The 17,213-nt window shown below is 37.2% G+C and overlaps 1 pseudogene; it reads left to right on the top strand.

The window, feature by feature from the left end:
- The first annotated feature begins 318 nt into the window (after nucleotides 1-318).
- Nucleotides 319-16,756, top strand: LOC138001217 (cytoplasmic FMR1-interacting protein 2-like; annotated as a pseudogene).
- The last annotated feature ends 457 nt before the right edge of the window (nucleotides 16,757-17,213 follow it).

Here is a 17,213-nt window from a genome sequence, read left to right as displayed (position 1 = left end):
GAACAGAAGGGGAAGGACTCATGTTTTCATCCAACCATCCGCTACCAAACTTCCGCATGGGTATCGATGACACGCGCCACGCTTTCTGACGGTTCATTGAAAGACTTTCTTGACGTCTTTTGGTCTCCCCCTCCTGCTCACCGTACTGGCGCCGAATCTGTTCCCCGTGCGTTTCCCGGTATCGTTTCTTTCGCAGTTGCGTGACAGTTTGTGGTGAGACAGCGGAGGCAAAGGTCCTGGGATCGAGGTCACTGCGCCGACCTGCCCGTCCCAGGGTATTATTTGAGGACTCTCTAGGGTGAGGAGGATCTTAGCCAAAACAGCCGAGCCTTGCAATGCATGTAGGAGAGCAAAAATGGCGACTCTAGAGGATGCTGTCTGTAATGTCCGTCAGCTTGAAACAATTAATTTACCGGATGAACAGCCTCAAATAGAAGCACCCCCGGCTTCGGTGACTTACATTTCTAATTTTGACACGAATTTCGAGGACAGCAAAGCCTTTATAACATGTGTTAGCAAGTATTTGGAAGAAGCGGACGTACACAAGGGCTTGGTAGGTGTGACATACTTTCAAACGAAAAGTGAAAATGACGGAAACATGTCAGATATGAGAACTTTTGGACAGAGACAGAAGAGCAACAATTATGTTAGTGGATTGAAACGTCCAAAAGTCAAGTCGTAGTTACGGGCAGCTCTACGTGTAGCTTAAAATTAACTATAAGTAGATATTGTCTTGTTCATTTCCTGATTTTGTGTATTTCGAGTCGTCTCTAGTTGAAGGAATTATTAATACTCAATGTAAGCATACAATTGTTTTGAAACGGTACAAGCATACAGGGTGACTAAATCAATCGAAAAACTTGTTGACAAAAAATGTTAATTATACTGCTCCCTTAAAAATGTAGCCAAAACTAAGTTTATGGTGTTTAGACCCCGACAAAAAGGACTCAGCTATGATTTTGACATCTCCATTAATGGGGAAGCGTTAACCCAAGTCTTAGAGACCCTCTTCCTTGGTGTTTTACTGGACGATTGTCTTTCCTGGAAGTATCATATATCGCTTGTTGAGCATAAAATATCTAAATCTATTGGCAGTATTTATAGATCCAGTTATTTCTTTTCTAAAACATTACATACTCTATACAGTTCTATTGATCTTCTTCACTTACAAAAGTAACCTGGAAAGGTTAACAATGTTACAAAAACGGGCACTACAGGTAGTAAGCAGGTCCGGTTGTGATGCTCACCCATATGCAATATTTAAAGAACTTAAATTTTTCAAAATGAACAGTATTGACTTCTTACAACTAATCTGCCTCCTAAATTTGACTCTTTTTTTCTCTGTTAATGATAGTATTCATAGTTACAGCACAATGCACGCTTCCTTTTTTCAGCTGCTGTCCTCTTTGTAGGATAAACAATCATAAAGGCAGTTTTCTAAATTTTTCAATACGTAATAGTTCTGAAATAAAAAATATCTTAACTCTAATGTCCTTTAAACACAAGCTGAAAGATCTTTTAATGAACAACTACTAACTTCTTCCTTTCCTTTTTATTTCCTCTTCAATCCAACTCTTGTGTCATTCCTGCATGTACATGTAACTGAACGTCTTGCTCTATATCTGTGTTATTCAATTCCTTCTGTTTTGGGAGGAACCTAACCTTGTATACATGTAAGCCTCCTGGTTTCTTTTAGGTTTCTTCGCCATATATGTTATCTTAACTTTAATCATTAACTGTTAATTTATTTTATTATATCTCTCAGATAGTACGCGCACTGTAATTGGCTAAAATAACGGGCCGTATTCTACAGTACGGCCCGCTGTACAGCCCGCTAAATTTAAAATTTCGACAAAACATCATCTAGCGAGTTTTCGTGTCATTTCTGTTGCATAAACGTGTACTGAAAACTATTTGAATCTTGCAAGCAACTATTTCAAACTTGACAGCCAAGAAGATTTAGTTTTTGGGATTTTGGCACGGCATTCTTTGTGGCAGTTGAACCTTCCGCTTCACTTTGACTAGTTTCCTTGCCCGCGCGCCAGTTAACCTCAGAGATATAATAAATATCTTACTAACCTCGTTTTCTCGGTCCGTACTTTAAGCTACAGATCTTCGCTTCGCGCTTGGGCCATAAATCAACTGGAAAAAACTCGGCCCATAACTTACAGTACGGACCTTGAACTCGGTTAGTAAGAGGTATGTAATGTGGAAAAATGTAATAAAAATAAAAAATAAATAAATAAATAAAGATAAATCACTATCCAGTGGATAAATCACAGTGAAACTAATGGCACTATCCATTGGTTAATGATTTATCCAGTGGATAACACTATCCAACCTTTTGAACAACTGGGGGCCAGCAGCCCAGTTAAAATGTGCTTGCAGGCGGCAACTTTGCCAGTACAACAAAATATCTGCGCATACTAAAGTTCATCAATAACAAATTAATGTGAGGTCTCTACTATACCAAAATTATTTGTAATCAAAAATATATATCAACGTTTCTTTTGGTGAATCGAGCTGAAAATTTGAGTAAATATTTGACACATTGACTCCAGCAAAAGCCTTGAAGGTGACGTAGGTAAACAAGCCACATGAATGGTCAGCAGTTGAAGCTCTTGCAGTTATAAACAAGATTGCGTCTAAACGATTCCACTCCTCCAAAAATTTCTAAATTCTTCCGCAAGATATCAGGTACATGTGTATGTCGGCTTGAAAACCTATAGTTTTGCATTTATATATACAATTTATTTCTAAGGATTTGAAGAGTTTGATTATAATTGTTGATTTCATACAATGTATATATGGTTTGCATTATTTTGACTGTTAACTTACAGTACCATTATTCACTGCATCTGGTCATATTTATATCAAACAACTACATGTTCACGCTTTCTGAATAAAGCTACTGGTGGAAAATAGGGAAAGGCGAAAAATCTGTACATATGCTGAAAAAGAGGGGCTGAGTTTACCCCTAAAAAATGCGCCAGATACAACCATTTGAAGCAGAAAATTTCAAAATATTTTAGGGGAACATGCCCTGGGTACCAGGCAAAGTAATGGCAATGTTACAGGACTGAAACTCCAGTGCTTAGTGGCCAGCCGAGCCACTGTCTTTGATTTCATGGTCTCCCAGGACATAATTAAGTGGCCTTGGATTTCCATAAGTATGCAAAAGTATGCACATCTCAAGGATTTTTAAAATGACAGCAAAGCACTTTGGGTGAGGCTACAGTCACGTGGCAACAGACTCATCAAAATGGCGTCTCATCATTATGGATAGATCATCTCAGAAATCTTTATGGTTAATTCCTCTTTAATTAAATTTTCCACTTTAAAACTGAAGGTTCGCAGAATTAATGAAATTATTTAAGGTTGGGTAAAAGAAGTGAAAGGTAGCCAAATTGAACAACTTCTTATTTTATTTTTACTGGTACAATTGCAACTTTGCACTTCGCAATATGTCAGGCTGAATTCTGTGGTATCTTACATGTAGCTGCATATTGGGTGATTAATTAAACCTCAAATTTTATTTGCCATGGGCAACCTGGCGACTGCCAAGTTACCCTTATGTTAGGCTTTAGACAATGCTCTCTTTATCACTGAATGTCATGTTTTAAGCCCACTGAAGAGATTATTACAAGATTATTATTCCAATGCTTTCAGTCTGATTTTATACACCAATGTCTTGTGAATAGACCTTTTTGCAGATACGGCAGCCATTTGATTTCTGTTGTTTCGAAAGACATTATGGGATGCTCAAGGGGCAAATTAATATGTATTTGCTCCTGGGCATTCCATAATATAATTATCTATTTTAAGGGGATGTATTGAAGTATTTGATAATCAAAGAGCTTGGGTAGGAGGGTATGACGTTTTTTATAATTTTTATAATTTTATAATATTATAAAAAATATAAATTATATATATATATATATATATATATATGTTGTGTAAAAAAACGGTCCGTGTAAAAAAGCTGCTTTTTTACATAAAAAAGCAGCTTTTTTACAATTATATATTTGTAAAAAAGCTGCTTTTTTACAGAAATATATTTTTGTAAAAAAGCAGCTTTTTTATGTAAAAAAGCTGCTTTTTTACAATTATATAATTGTAAAAAAGCAGCTTTTTTACAAAAATATAATTGTTAAAAAAGCTGCTTTTTTACGTAAAAAAGCTGCTTTTTTACAATTATATAATTGTAAAAAAGCAGCTTTTTTACAATTATATAATCGTAAGAAAGCTTTTTTATGTAAAAATGCTGCACTTTTACAATTATATATTTGTAAGAAAAGCTCCTTTTGAACAGAAATATCTGTGTGTAGAAAAAAGGAAGTACAGAAGCCGTAAATAATTAAGCAAACCGGCTTTTACAACGGTTACTGTTAATACATTACATCAAGTAGTGTAAACCATTCGTTGCTTTAGAGTGCCGAGCAGTGCATTCATAATTTATCTTTCTGAAAACCGATGGAGAAAGCTTGGAGCTCTTCCCACTGAAATACAGTGGTGATGTGATTTTATGTAGCCTATGTTAGCCATACACATAATCTTTATTGTCGACATCACAATCAGTTTAATTTCAGCGTATAAATTCGAGACAATATTTGGTTCAGGTCACAGTTTGTGACCGCGTGCAAGAAAGTTATAATTCAGTTTTGTAAACACACAGTCCAAGCGCTATAACTTTCCAACGATTTATGCCAGTGCCCTGGCTTTTTTTGTTGGCTTGTGCTACCCGCATAAGTATTATTTATTAGTAAAAATCACGTTCCCAAGCCTTTCATAAGTGCCGAAAATCGAAAAAGTGTTTCCTTACATGTCACGTATTGTAAAGGTGCAGGAAATTTACAATTCAGTTTTGTAAAAAAACGGTCCGACGATTAATGCCAGTGTCCTGAATATTTTGTTGCCTTGTGCTAGCCGTATAAGAATTATTTCTTGGCAGAAATCGCTAACCCTAGCCTTTCATAAGTGCCGCATAAGGCAAAAAACCCTTCTCTTACATGTCGCGCCTTGTAAAGGTGCAGGAAATTTACAATTCAGTTTTGTAAAAAAACGGTCCGACCGCTATAACTTTCCAACGATTAATGCCAGTGTCATGAATATTTTGTTGCCTTGTGCTAGCCGTATAGGGATTCTTTTGTTGGCAGAAATTGCTATCCCTAGCCTTTCATAATTGCTGCATAAGGCAAAAAACCCTTTTCCTACATGTCACGCCTTGTAAAGGTGCGGGAAATTTACAATTCAGTTTTGTAAAAAAACGGTCCGACCGCTATAACTTTCCAACGCTTAATGTTAGTGTCTTGAATATTTTTGTTGTCTTGTGTTAGTCATATAACTATTATTTTATGATAGAAATCACTTTCCCAAGCCTTTCATAAGTGCCGAAATTGGAAAAACTGTTTCCTTAAATGTCACGTCTTATAAAGGTGCAGGAAATTTACAATTCAGTTTTGTAAAAAAACGGTCCGACCGCGGGAGTTATGAAAGGCTAGGGATAGCGATTTCTGCCAAGAAATAATACTTATACGTCTAGCACAAGCCAACAAAATATTCAGGACACTGACATTAATCGTTGGAAAGATATAGCAATCGGACCGTTTTTTTACAAAACTGAATTGTAAATTTCCTGCACCTTTACAAGACGTGACATGGAAGAAAACGTTTTTTTTGCATCATGCGGGAGTTATGAAAGGCTATGGATAGCGATTTCTGCTAAGAAATAATACTTATACGTCTAGCACAAGCCAACAAAATATTCAGGACACTGGCATTAATCGTTGGAAAGATATAGCAATCGGACCGTTTTATTACAAAACTGAATTGTAAATTTCCTGCACCTTTACAAGACGTGACATGTAAGAAAACGGTTTTTTGCATTATGCAGCAGCTATGAAAGGCTAGGGATAGTGATTTCTGCCAAGAAATAATACTTATACGTCTAGCACAAGCCAACAAAATATTCAGGACACTGGCATCAATAGTTGGAAAGATATAGCAGTCGGACCGTTTTTTTACAAAACTGAATTGTAAATTTCCTGCACCTTTACAAGACGTGACATGGAAGAAAACGTATTTTGCATCATGCGGGAGTTATGAAAGGCTAGGGATAGCGATTTCTGCCAAGAAATAATACTTATACGTCTAGCACAAGCCAACAAAATATTCAGGACACTGGCATCAATCGTTGGAAAGATATAGCAGTCGGACCGTTTTTTTACAAAACTGAATTGTAAATTTCCTGCACTTTTACAAGGCGTGACATGTAAGAAACACCTTGTCGAATTTCTGCACTTATGAAAGGCTTGGGAAAGTGATTTCTATCATAAAGTAATACTGATATGGCTAGCACAAGCCAACAAAATATTGAGAATACTGGCATAAATCGTTGGAAAGTTATAGCGGTCGGACCGTTTTTTTACAAAACTGAATTGTAAATATCCTGCACCTTTACAAGGCGTGACATGTAAGAAAAGGGTTATTTCCTTATGCGGCACTGATGAAAGGCTTGGGAAAGTGATTTCTATCATAAAATAATAGTTATATGACTAACACAAGACAACAAAAATATTCAGGGCACTGACATTAAGCGTTGGAAAGTTATAGCGGTCGGACCGTTTCTTTACAAAACTGAATTGTAAATTTCCTGCACCTTTACAAGGCGTGACATGTAAGAAACATTTTGTCGAATTTCTGCACTTATGAAAGGCTTGGGAAAGTGATTTTTAGTAATAACTAATACTTATGCGGCTAGCACGAGAAAACAAACTAGTCAGGACACTGCCATAAATCGTTGGAAAGTTATGGTGATCGGACCGTTTTTTTACAAATACATAATTGTAAAAAAGCTGCATTTTTACAAAATATATATTTGTAAAAAAACGGCTTTTTTACGGTACCGGTTTTTTACGCTACATATATATATATATATATATATATATATATATATATTTTATTTTATTTTTTTTTCCTTTGTATATTTATTATTAGAGCTAGGGGGGTGAGTAAGTTGGGAGTGGGATGGGTAATGACAGTTTAAATCTGAAATTTTTATTCAGTATGTCTATGTGTTTATATGTAATACACGACCCCACAAGCTTTTAAAATAAAGATTATGTATGTATGTATGTATTTGAAACAATAGGAATCAAAATGAATATTATTTGTGGGGACCTCTATTGCTTCTGTGTTTGAGTTTGAGAACACAATTTGTAATCTTGGGTTTCATCTGGTACCTAGGTATCCTGTGCAATAGGGCAGTGTCTGACACTTGCAGACTGCAGACTACAGACTAACTCTTGGTTGTAGTTATATAAAGCTAACCGTTTAAAATGGGTGCTTAGGCTTAAATACTGTTCAACAGTGCAACAGACCAATTTCGATACCTGGTATATTAAATTCAATCCGAAATAAAAGGCGTCATCACGAGGCTCTGGGAATAATTATAAGGATTTGTATGAGTTTATTCCCCAGAGCCTCGAGATTATGCCTTTTGTTTCGGACTGAATCTCAATATATCGAAATTGGTCTATTTGGAATGGGTTCTTAGTCTTAAAATAATACTGTTTATCAGTACTACATTTGTAGGCAGTTTGCATCTGCAGTCGGTGGTCTGCAGTCTGCAGTTGTCATGGACCTGCAAAAGGGTGAGCTTAAGCAAGTTTTCGTTTATCGTTGTTTGTCTGCTTTCTTGGCATCATCTTGAATTACAGCATACGTGCATAATGTAGATCTTGGTTTTGATATGGCATAAATTATGAGCAAATGGTGATTGCACACCTCGTGATTGTATGGAGTCAATTTTCACCAACACGCTGATTTTTGGCAAGGGACATCTCTCAAATTCCAGGCTATTTATGTTGTAATGTTTCCTCAGAAACGATGAGTGGTTATTTTGACCACACCTTACATGTACATTGTACAGTATAGTACATGTACCTTCTTAAATCAAACAGGTCGTTCTTAGTTATTATTCAGAATCTACTTGTAGCCAAGGCCAGAGTATTTCAATCCAGTCACATGAGTCATACTAAGTACTTGGCATGCCCTATTGGTCCTATAAGATTGTTTCTTTTCCTACCCTTCTCCTTTGCTTCCAAAGTGACTGTTGAATGCACTTAAAATAATAATCCGAGATTACTACTAGACTAAGTATAATTTATTATTCTGCTGTTTGTAAGTCATTGTTTGTGTTCAATAATAATAATAATAATAATAATAATTATTATTATTATTGTTATTGTTATTATTATTATTATTATTATTATAATTGTTAGCTTCTTGTAAGAGCTCTTTTGTTCATACCAATTCTTTCAATCTTTAAGTTAATATAATTATTGAATTTTTATGCTTTGTTGAATAGAATGAGATGCTTGAAGAGGGTGAAGGATATGCTGTGATGCTGTACACTTGGAGAAGCTGCTCTCGTGCCGTCCCCTCGGTAAGAACCTACTTAGAAACTAAGTACAGTTCTTAGCTTAGCAGGTGGCTTCTAGGGGTGGATAATTTGAAGACCAGTGTTTTTAAAGCACATGTACGGCTGTAGTTTCAGTGTAGTGTTTTCAAAGAACAGTCCACAATTGGACAATATTATTTTTATTCATTAGTGTCAAGTGCTGCAATTATTTGCAGGGCAAATGCTACTTGGGGTGGTGGTCATAAATTATTATCCAAAGCATTCTTTCTGCTTGCATGCTAATTTCTGTGCAGTAAAAGCCTGAGGAGTGTAAAATAGTGTTTAATAAGCAGCTAACATTTGTTGCTCAGCTATGATACTTACAATGCTGGGTAAACACTTTTTTTCAAATATACGCAAAATAATTCAATGAAGACACTTACATGCTTTGCCAGAGTTTCTGACGAACGCGAAAAATGATGGAAACCAACAGTACGATAAAATAAGAGCTGTATAAATTAGGCAAGAAGAGACGTGTGAAAAATTAATCATGCAAAAACTCCATTGTTTTCTCCGCTCGAGAGTCTCAAAAATTGTCTCGAAAATTTCTCGAAAGCCCTTGATCGTCTCGAAACTCGACTCGAGCCTCAATCCTCGAAGTTTTCTAGAATCGAGGATTGAGAATCAAGTTTCGCGGATCGAGCTTCAAGGGACTGTCAACTTACATTTGCATGGTACTGTACCATCGAAGTTTGATTCAAGGGTTTGATGAAAGGGTTGATTTGCTTAGAGATTGTACTAGATTGTTTTACCTAACAGGTATAATTACAGTAAGTCATAAGCTACATGTACAATATTTATTTTATAGTATAGCGAGTAAGGATAATGCCTTCGGCTGATAGATAATTATGCAGAAGCTCTAATGTGCAAGCCTGATGGTGTAATGAAGAAGGCTACATGTAAATCTGTGACAGGTCTTATAGTATGAACTGCTCCAATGGATGAATAACAGATGTCTAACTGTTCAGTCTGTTTCTTGAATAAGACAGCACTTGTTAAAGTACGTACATTACTGTTGACAGAAGTACTCTGTATGTTTTCCTGTGGAAAGTCACCTTTTTTAATGTAGTTTGGCAGCTGGGTGTTGGTGGGGAGTGAAACAACAGAAGTTAGTTTTATCAAAGACTTGAGAGCTGCTGGTAAACTTTTATCATAGGATCTGGTGACTAATAACATTATTTTATTCTTGCTGCTCATGTTGTGTTCATGTTCAGTTTCGAGTTACTGTATGTAGCTGACAAACTTGAGATGAAGACTGAGCTACTAACGTTAGAAATTTATTGGAAACCTTCGAATGCATCAATGTCTGACTCTAGGTCAGCCGTTGAAGGGTTGAGACAAACTAGATTAATGTGATCGGATTAGATGGTTCAACTGGAAAGAAAACTAAGAATGGCTTGTGAGTAAGGGAAACAGTGATTAAAGAATGGGATGAGTACATGAATTAATGCTTCCTTGAACAGTGAACATAATTATACTGTACTGTCTCTTAACTTGACTGCACACTAAGTCTTGATTGCTTGAATTTCCCAGTTAAGATGTGTATGTGACTTGAAATGAACTCTTATTGAGAAAACTAAGCATGAAAACCTTTAGTATACTGGCCAGTGCACGTGAGAAAAACTATGTGCATTAACTATAAGTGAAAATAAAATGTACAGCATAAATGTGTGGCTGGGCATGGTGAAAAACACTCGTTAGAATTCTACACTTTATCTTATGTTTGGCATCGGTTTAGCATGCTTTAACTTTTTACATTGTGTACTAGGTAAAAAGTGATGATCAACCTAACAGAATTGAAATCTATGAGAAGACAGTAGAAGTCCTGGAGCCAGAAGTGCGAAAACTGAAGGGTTTATGCACTTTGCACTTAGTGCCATTGAGAGATTTTGTAAGGAAGTTAAAACTCTGAGTCACCCAGAAAGAAAGAAAGATTTCATATCAGAGAGATATCTTGTGACTCTTGGGAAGTTCATCAACATGTTTGCAGTGCTGGATGCTTTGAAGAACATGAAAGCCTGTCTCAACAATGACTATGCTTTCTTCAAAAGGTTAGAACTGCAGAACCCCATTTATATTTCAAATATTGGCAATTCAGAAACGTTGTTTATGCTAACAGGAACCCAGCCCAACTTCCAGATGATTACATGTATTACTTATTTTACATGTACGTACATGTAACTGGAGCCTAAAATCAACCAATTTTGAAACTGCAAGATTCAAGGGTACATCTGTACATCAATGGTGGCACCTTTTACATATATTAGTTAGAAATAGTCAAGAATTGGAAGTTAACAATGATCTTAACCACCTCAGTATTCTTCTTCAACTGGTCTTCTTCTTTTCCTTCTCCTCCTCCTGCTCCTTATTCAATTCGTTTTCTTCTTGTTCTTGTTACATGTAGTATTATTATGGGCCTTAATCACACGGCGGCCATGTTGACTCCCGAGGGATTGAAAGCTTTTGTTTTGTCCCACAGAAACTCTTTCCCAAACATTTCAACTCAAGACTTGGGGTACAAAATCTATTGTCTATGGCCAATATGGCTGCCGCGCGAATAAGGCTCATCATCATCCTCATCGTCATCCACATATACATGTACCACAACATACATATATAGGGCAACCTTGCAAGAGTAAAATCCAGTACATATGTATTTATTGTGATTTACATGTAGCACATAATTATACTTGGTTATTGTTCCTTGCCAAATTACAATTGTTGAAAATCAGGACCAGGTCTCAGGTCAAAAATCAGACTCCCAAGTTGGTCAACAAGTGGAGAAAAACAGATGTACATGTAACTGTAAAATTAATAATACAAACTGTATAAATATACTGGTTCAGTTCACTAGCCCAGGGACCCACCATGAACTGACTGGTTGGTGAGAAAAAAATAAATGGTCGCACTTGGTAAAAGTCATTAAGGTAATGAAATTAACTATCTTGCTCTGGAAAAGTCATTAAGTGTTCAATGATGTCCCATTTATAGGGCTGACACATTTCTTCGTCGAGGCACTGGTGATGTGTCGATGATTGAGGAATCTCAGAATCTTTCGCTGTTCCTCGCAAACCAGAACAAAATCACGCTGTTGTTAAAAGAAGGTTTGGAGAAAATTCAAAGCTATGAAGATGTGCTAGCTGATGTTCTTAACTTGTTCGTCCGACTGTTCGAGAACAACATGTACATTACACCAATGGAGAAGCACGTACTTTTGAAGGTGCGTTTTCATTTGCAATGTGAAAGTACATGTATCGCTCTTACATGTAAGTTGTAAATTAATCCTTTCATCCCTCAACTGGCCCCAATTGTCAAGAGTAAATCCCTCTGGTGTAAAGTCTGTAAGTCGCTCTTAGCAGGAAAAGGGTTAACCCATTGACTCCTGGGGTTCCCCAGTGATGAGTAAAATTGTCTGGCGATAGCCAATCTGAGAGTAAAATACTAAGTGTTGCTGGTTCAGTCCAGCTTTGTACTCAAAGGGTTAACTAAAGGAGATACAGTTACTTGTATAAACCCTTTGCCTCTCAACTATGTCGAACACCAAGACATTATGTTTACTCATTGACAGGGAACCTTCTGGGGGCAAAAGGGTTTATAATTGTAATCTATGTCCACTCAAAAAGTACATGCTCTTTAGAATCCCCATAAAGAGGAGGTACAGTGGCATTGTGGTTGCCTTCTTCCAATTTTGTTTCTTTATAAATTATTACACATTGCCTCACAGGTTGATAGCATTAATTACTACCATGTTTAAATTAAGGTTCTTTACTTTGTCTGACTACTTTTATGCAAAAGAACCCGACATTCAAAGATGCAGTGTCACTGCACTACAGTGAGATACTTGCAAATAAAAACTACATGTACACTGTACAAGCTTTTTTGCTTCATAATCCAGGGTTTTCGATAAGAGCAGCACCTGGCTTAACTCATCAGCTAATAATTATTTCACTTGAATTTGCCACTTATTTGATAGAAAATTTTTCAAAATAATAACAACTCATCCACGAGAAACCTGTGCCACAAAACAACAACCTTGGGTGGGCCAAGCTTTGTTTGTAAAAATGAAGGCTGCTCCAAAATGCAGAAAATGCAAATTATAAAAGTAATTTTCCAGAGAACTCCCTGCCGGACCACTAAGCATGCATCTTCAGTGATTTTGGTCCCTTCTCAGCCTACTCCTTAATCTTGTGCTATCTACTTGCATTCTTATTGAAAACCCTAATACCCTGGACTTTACACCTTCAGGTGTACCAGTATTTGCATGCAACTGACTTACAGTCTGTAGTATTCTCACTGACTCATTCTTCAAAGAAGGCAGCGAAAGGCCAACAGGCAGGCTATTCAGCAGTTACTACTAAGTTTAAAACTTAAAGATGTTACAAGGATCACATCCGTGTGGGCCTGGAGGGTTTTTTTACTTTCTATTGGCCCAGCACACTTTCTGTTGCTTATAAAAGATCAGTAGCTATTGACACTTTTTATACACTCAGTTATCTGCTTGAGAATAAAATAGCTAAGCTGTATCTTTCAAAGTACAGTCTGACTTGTAATTCAAGAATGTAAAGTAAGACTGAATGTTCATGTATCTCTCACCCTTTCAGGTGATAGGTTTTATCATTTTCCTAATGGATGGGAAAGACGGAGGCGTGCTGAAGATGGATCAAAAGAAACGGATCAGCATTAGCAAAATTGACAAGATCTTTAAGGTAAGAGCTAATTTTTTGTCATAGTGAGATGATAACATTATAATATTTTACGGTAAAAAAACATGACTTTGTGTGGAGTCTCACATCTGACCACCTCCTTACAAAAAACAGTGTGAGCTTTAGTGTTACATTTAGGTTATTGTAATGGTTATAAATATATATTTATGTCATAGTTATTAAATATTTTTGTTTTTGTATTTACTGTCCTTTGTCTTACAGACATTACCATAAATTATCTGAAATAAAGGAAAGTAAAAATCAAACTTGTCTAGTTTAAAGAATTTTTAACCAAGGAAAAATTTCAACTACAACATTTTGTAACATGAAGAGTTACAGTGTACATGTAAGTCAGGGGGACACTTGCTTTTGGTGATATTTATTGACCACATTGCTGGATTGGGAAACAAGAGGATAATGAAGATGGTGAGGATATTTATGTACATGGTAGCTGTTACATGTACATTTGGTGTGCAGAAATCATCCAAGGAAGTCTGTAATTCAAGAAGATAATTTTCTTTTTAATGTACAAGTTCACAAAGGCCTGTGAATTATAGAAATTAACTTGTCGATAAGCGGTATTCAGTGAGGGATAGGGGCCAATTGAGTGCATTGCAGGCAATAGACAAATGATTGTCAGGCAAAACGCAATTGAAGGGGAGTAGCCATGGCAACCTCCCACAAGTCACCTCCCCCTGGCACCTGTCACACTGATCTCTCAGTGGAGAATAAAGAACACAAAGAAAACTTACTTGATAGCTGGTCCGCCCTCAAAACAAGGAGGTGGGTGGGAGGAGGAAAACAGATGGCAAAATGGCAAAGCTATTCAAAGCAAACCATGAAGGCAAACCTATGCAGCAATGACTCAAATGTGCATGCATGTGCTAGGCGATCACCTGCTGGCAGACAGACAATCTCCCAGTAATGATGATTATAGAATAGCTGATAACCTCATCAATAAGTAAGGATTATTAAGGTGTGTTCGGTTCCTGTTTTGTCATTGATGAGGCATTAATTTTGAAGGCTGTTATAATTATTTTATTTTGAAGAGAATCCTTTTGTACCCTTTTCTTAGACTAGTAATTATTGTTCAGTAATAAGGTATCACTCTAAAAAAGAAGCTCTGTCGAACCACAATGCGTGTGGAATGTGGGCAACAAACCTGCGATCTGTTACCACTTGGATTTGGGCACATCTTTTGCACACATTGGGATACACTGCACCAACCTGATGTACATACCTCTTACTGTAAGTTACTGTAAGTTACGGACCAAGTTTTTTCCCGTTGATTTATGACCCAAGTGGGAAGCGCACGGGCCATAAATCAACGGGAAAAAACGAGGATGCGTAACTTACAGTACGGACTGAGAAAACGAGGTTAGTAAGATCTTTATTATATCTCTGAGGTTAACCGGCGCACGGGCAAGGAAACTAGTCAAAGTGAAGCGGAAGGTTCAACTGCCACAAAGAATGCCGTGCCAAAATCCCAAAAACTAAATCTTCTGGCTGTTAAGTTTGAAATAGTTGCTTGCAAGATTCAAACAGTTTTCAGTACAAGTTTATGCAACAGAAATGACATGAAAAACTCGCTAGATGATGTTTTGTCGAAATTTTTGAATTTAGCGGGCTGTACAGCGGGCCGTACTGTAGAATACGGCCCGCTAATTTAGCCAATTACAGCGTGCGTACTATCTGAGAGATATAAATAATAAAGTATGTTAGATTGACGATCATGTGTGCCAACCGCCAACCAGCCAGCCAGCCAGCCAGCCAGCCAGTCCAAGATGGTATCCAAACAATGAATGTGTGACATCACAATTATTGTTCCCCAACGAACAGGGACTGGTTTCATTAAAAAGGACACAATTTTGTTTTGCATTCTCCTTTGTTGAGTGCAATAATAATTTATTATTATTAATAATTATATTTAAGCAATAATTGGCTGATGTCATGCTTCTCTACCTGGCAGCAATTTCCCGTAGTACCCTTGTTTGGTGATGTTCAGATAGCTCTGGTCACTTACCTCAAGATGTGCCCAAACTTTGAAGGGATGCGGGAGAAGTGGAATGCTGCTTCTGATGCGGCAGAGGACAAGGTTGCTGTTCAGTACAATCTGCTAGGTAAAATGGACAGCATCCGGGAGGAGCATGTCAAGTTTATCAGTGAGCTGGCTCGTTATAATAATGAGGTACAGTACTGGCCACGGGAATAGCAGCGTCTACAGGCGCGTAAAATGCGTGCAAGATGGCGGCTTTACGTGCAAAATATATTTCCCCCTACATGTATTTAATCAATTAAAAATCAAAAGTTAACTGTATCGAGCAAACAATCGATGGAAATCCTTGACATTATGTGCCTTTCAGCTTTGGAAGTGTAAATCCACCCCCTCCCTCCGCTTGAATTGTGTAAAAGTACATGAAACAAGGTTGCTGCCTAACGGTCGCCGGTAGCCTGGGGCTCCTTACTTGCAAGCGTGGGCGACCAAATTTCTGAACGAGTAGCGCGAACAGGCGCGGAACTTATCACAAGGTGATTCATCCTCACTTTTAATTAACTAATTCTGGGCTCTTGAAAAAATGACTCGGGCTACTAACTTTTAGTGTTGGAAGCCCAAAGGGCTCGGGAAAAAATTTCTTAGGCAGCAGCCTTGATGTACATGTGTATGCTCAAATGCCAGGAAAGGTGGTTATGGCATTAGAAAATGCATTTAGCGAGCTCAAACTTGCTTTGTAATGTGACGAGCATGCTGTTAATGACTGGTGTACTTACTTAGTTCAGCAGTACATATTATTTTTATCACAATTTATGCATGTGATAAGCGTGGGGCAAACGTCAACAACTCAAATAATCAAACTGGTTTTCTACTGTATAAATGACTAAGTGTACATGTACCAACATCGGTGAATATTTGAGCTCGCTTTGTGCGTTTTCCATACAATATCTCATAAAGTTGGATATGTTATGCATCCTGAAGCATGAACTAGCAAATCCCTATTTTTTATTGCTTTGATTGATTACACTGTATGACAGTAATAGTTTATTGACAATCTATTTTGGTCTGACCCATGCAGCAGGGCCATCTTCTTACCTGAAGGTTGTTCCATGGCCTACACCCACAAGTCTCCTAAATCTCAGTGATGGCGTAGTCATTAAACTAGTAATCTGAAGGTCGTAGATTGGAGAAACTTGGAAAAGCAATTCTTGACAAAATGCATAATTTTATCTTGTTTGTTTGCTGGGGTAACATTTATGCTCACCTTCTGCACACTTTGATGACTTTGGAGGCTGTCAAGTTAGCAGTTCAGTGGCAAAAAAATTAAGATTTCACAAATCCCTCTTGATTCACTGAACTGTGTTTATAATAATTATCACAATAATATTAATTATTGGGTTGGTTAAGATGAACACTTCTCCAAAGTATCTATCAACGGATAACAATAAATTATTTTTAGTAAATTTTTCAAGTGCTTATGACAAAAATAAAAAGGCTGACATCAATGATTCTTCCTTGCTGTAGATGATTACTTCTGGTGGTAATACCATAAATAGTGAACATGATAAGGAGCTGACAAACCTTGCACTTAGAGGGTGAGGCTTCTGTCATCTTGGACAGCTCAGGTCATGGAGTTGGTAAGATCATTATTTTTATTAGTGGTTGTTAAAGCATTTAGATAATGCCCTTCTTAGGCCATGGAAAGGAGAGTTGAAGAAAGGTCTGCAACATTACATGTACAGGTTCACAGGAAAGACAGGGTTTCATTTAATTTCGGCAATATCATGACAGTCTGAAATGAGTATATGCATAGTTAAAATTTAGATGCAGTTAAATGTAATTTAACGGAGTTAACAACTAGGCGCACAAGTTTTACCTTCCCGGTCAGCGGTTTGTTAGATATGCGCATGTGCCAGGATGTGCGTGTTGATTGGCTGAGAGCACAACAATTATTAATCCAAGAAAGTTGAAATTACAGGTAGAACCTCGATTTAACGAACCTCCATTTAACGAAGTCCTCAGTATAACAAACAATATTCTTCAGCCTGGCCAAAGT

This window comes from Montipora foliosa, chromosome 4 (assembly GCF_036669935.1).
Source record: "Montipora foliosa isolate CH-2021 chromosome 4, ASM3666993v2, whole genome shotgun sequence".
Classification (NCBI taxonomy): Eukaryota; Metazoa; Cnidaria; class Anthozoa; order Scleractinia; family Acroporidae; genus Montipora; species Montipora foliosa.
Note: the sequence above shows the minus strand (reverse complement) of the source record. Positions and strands in the feature narration are given on the sequence as shown.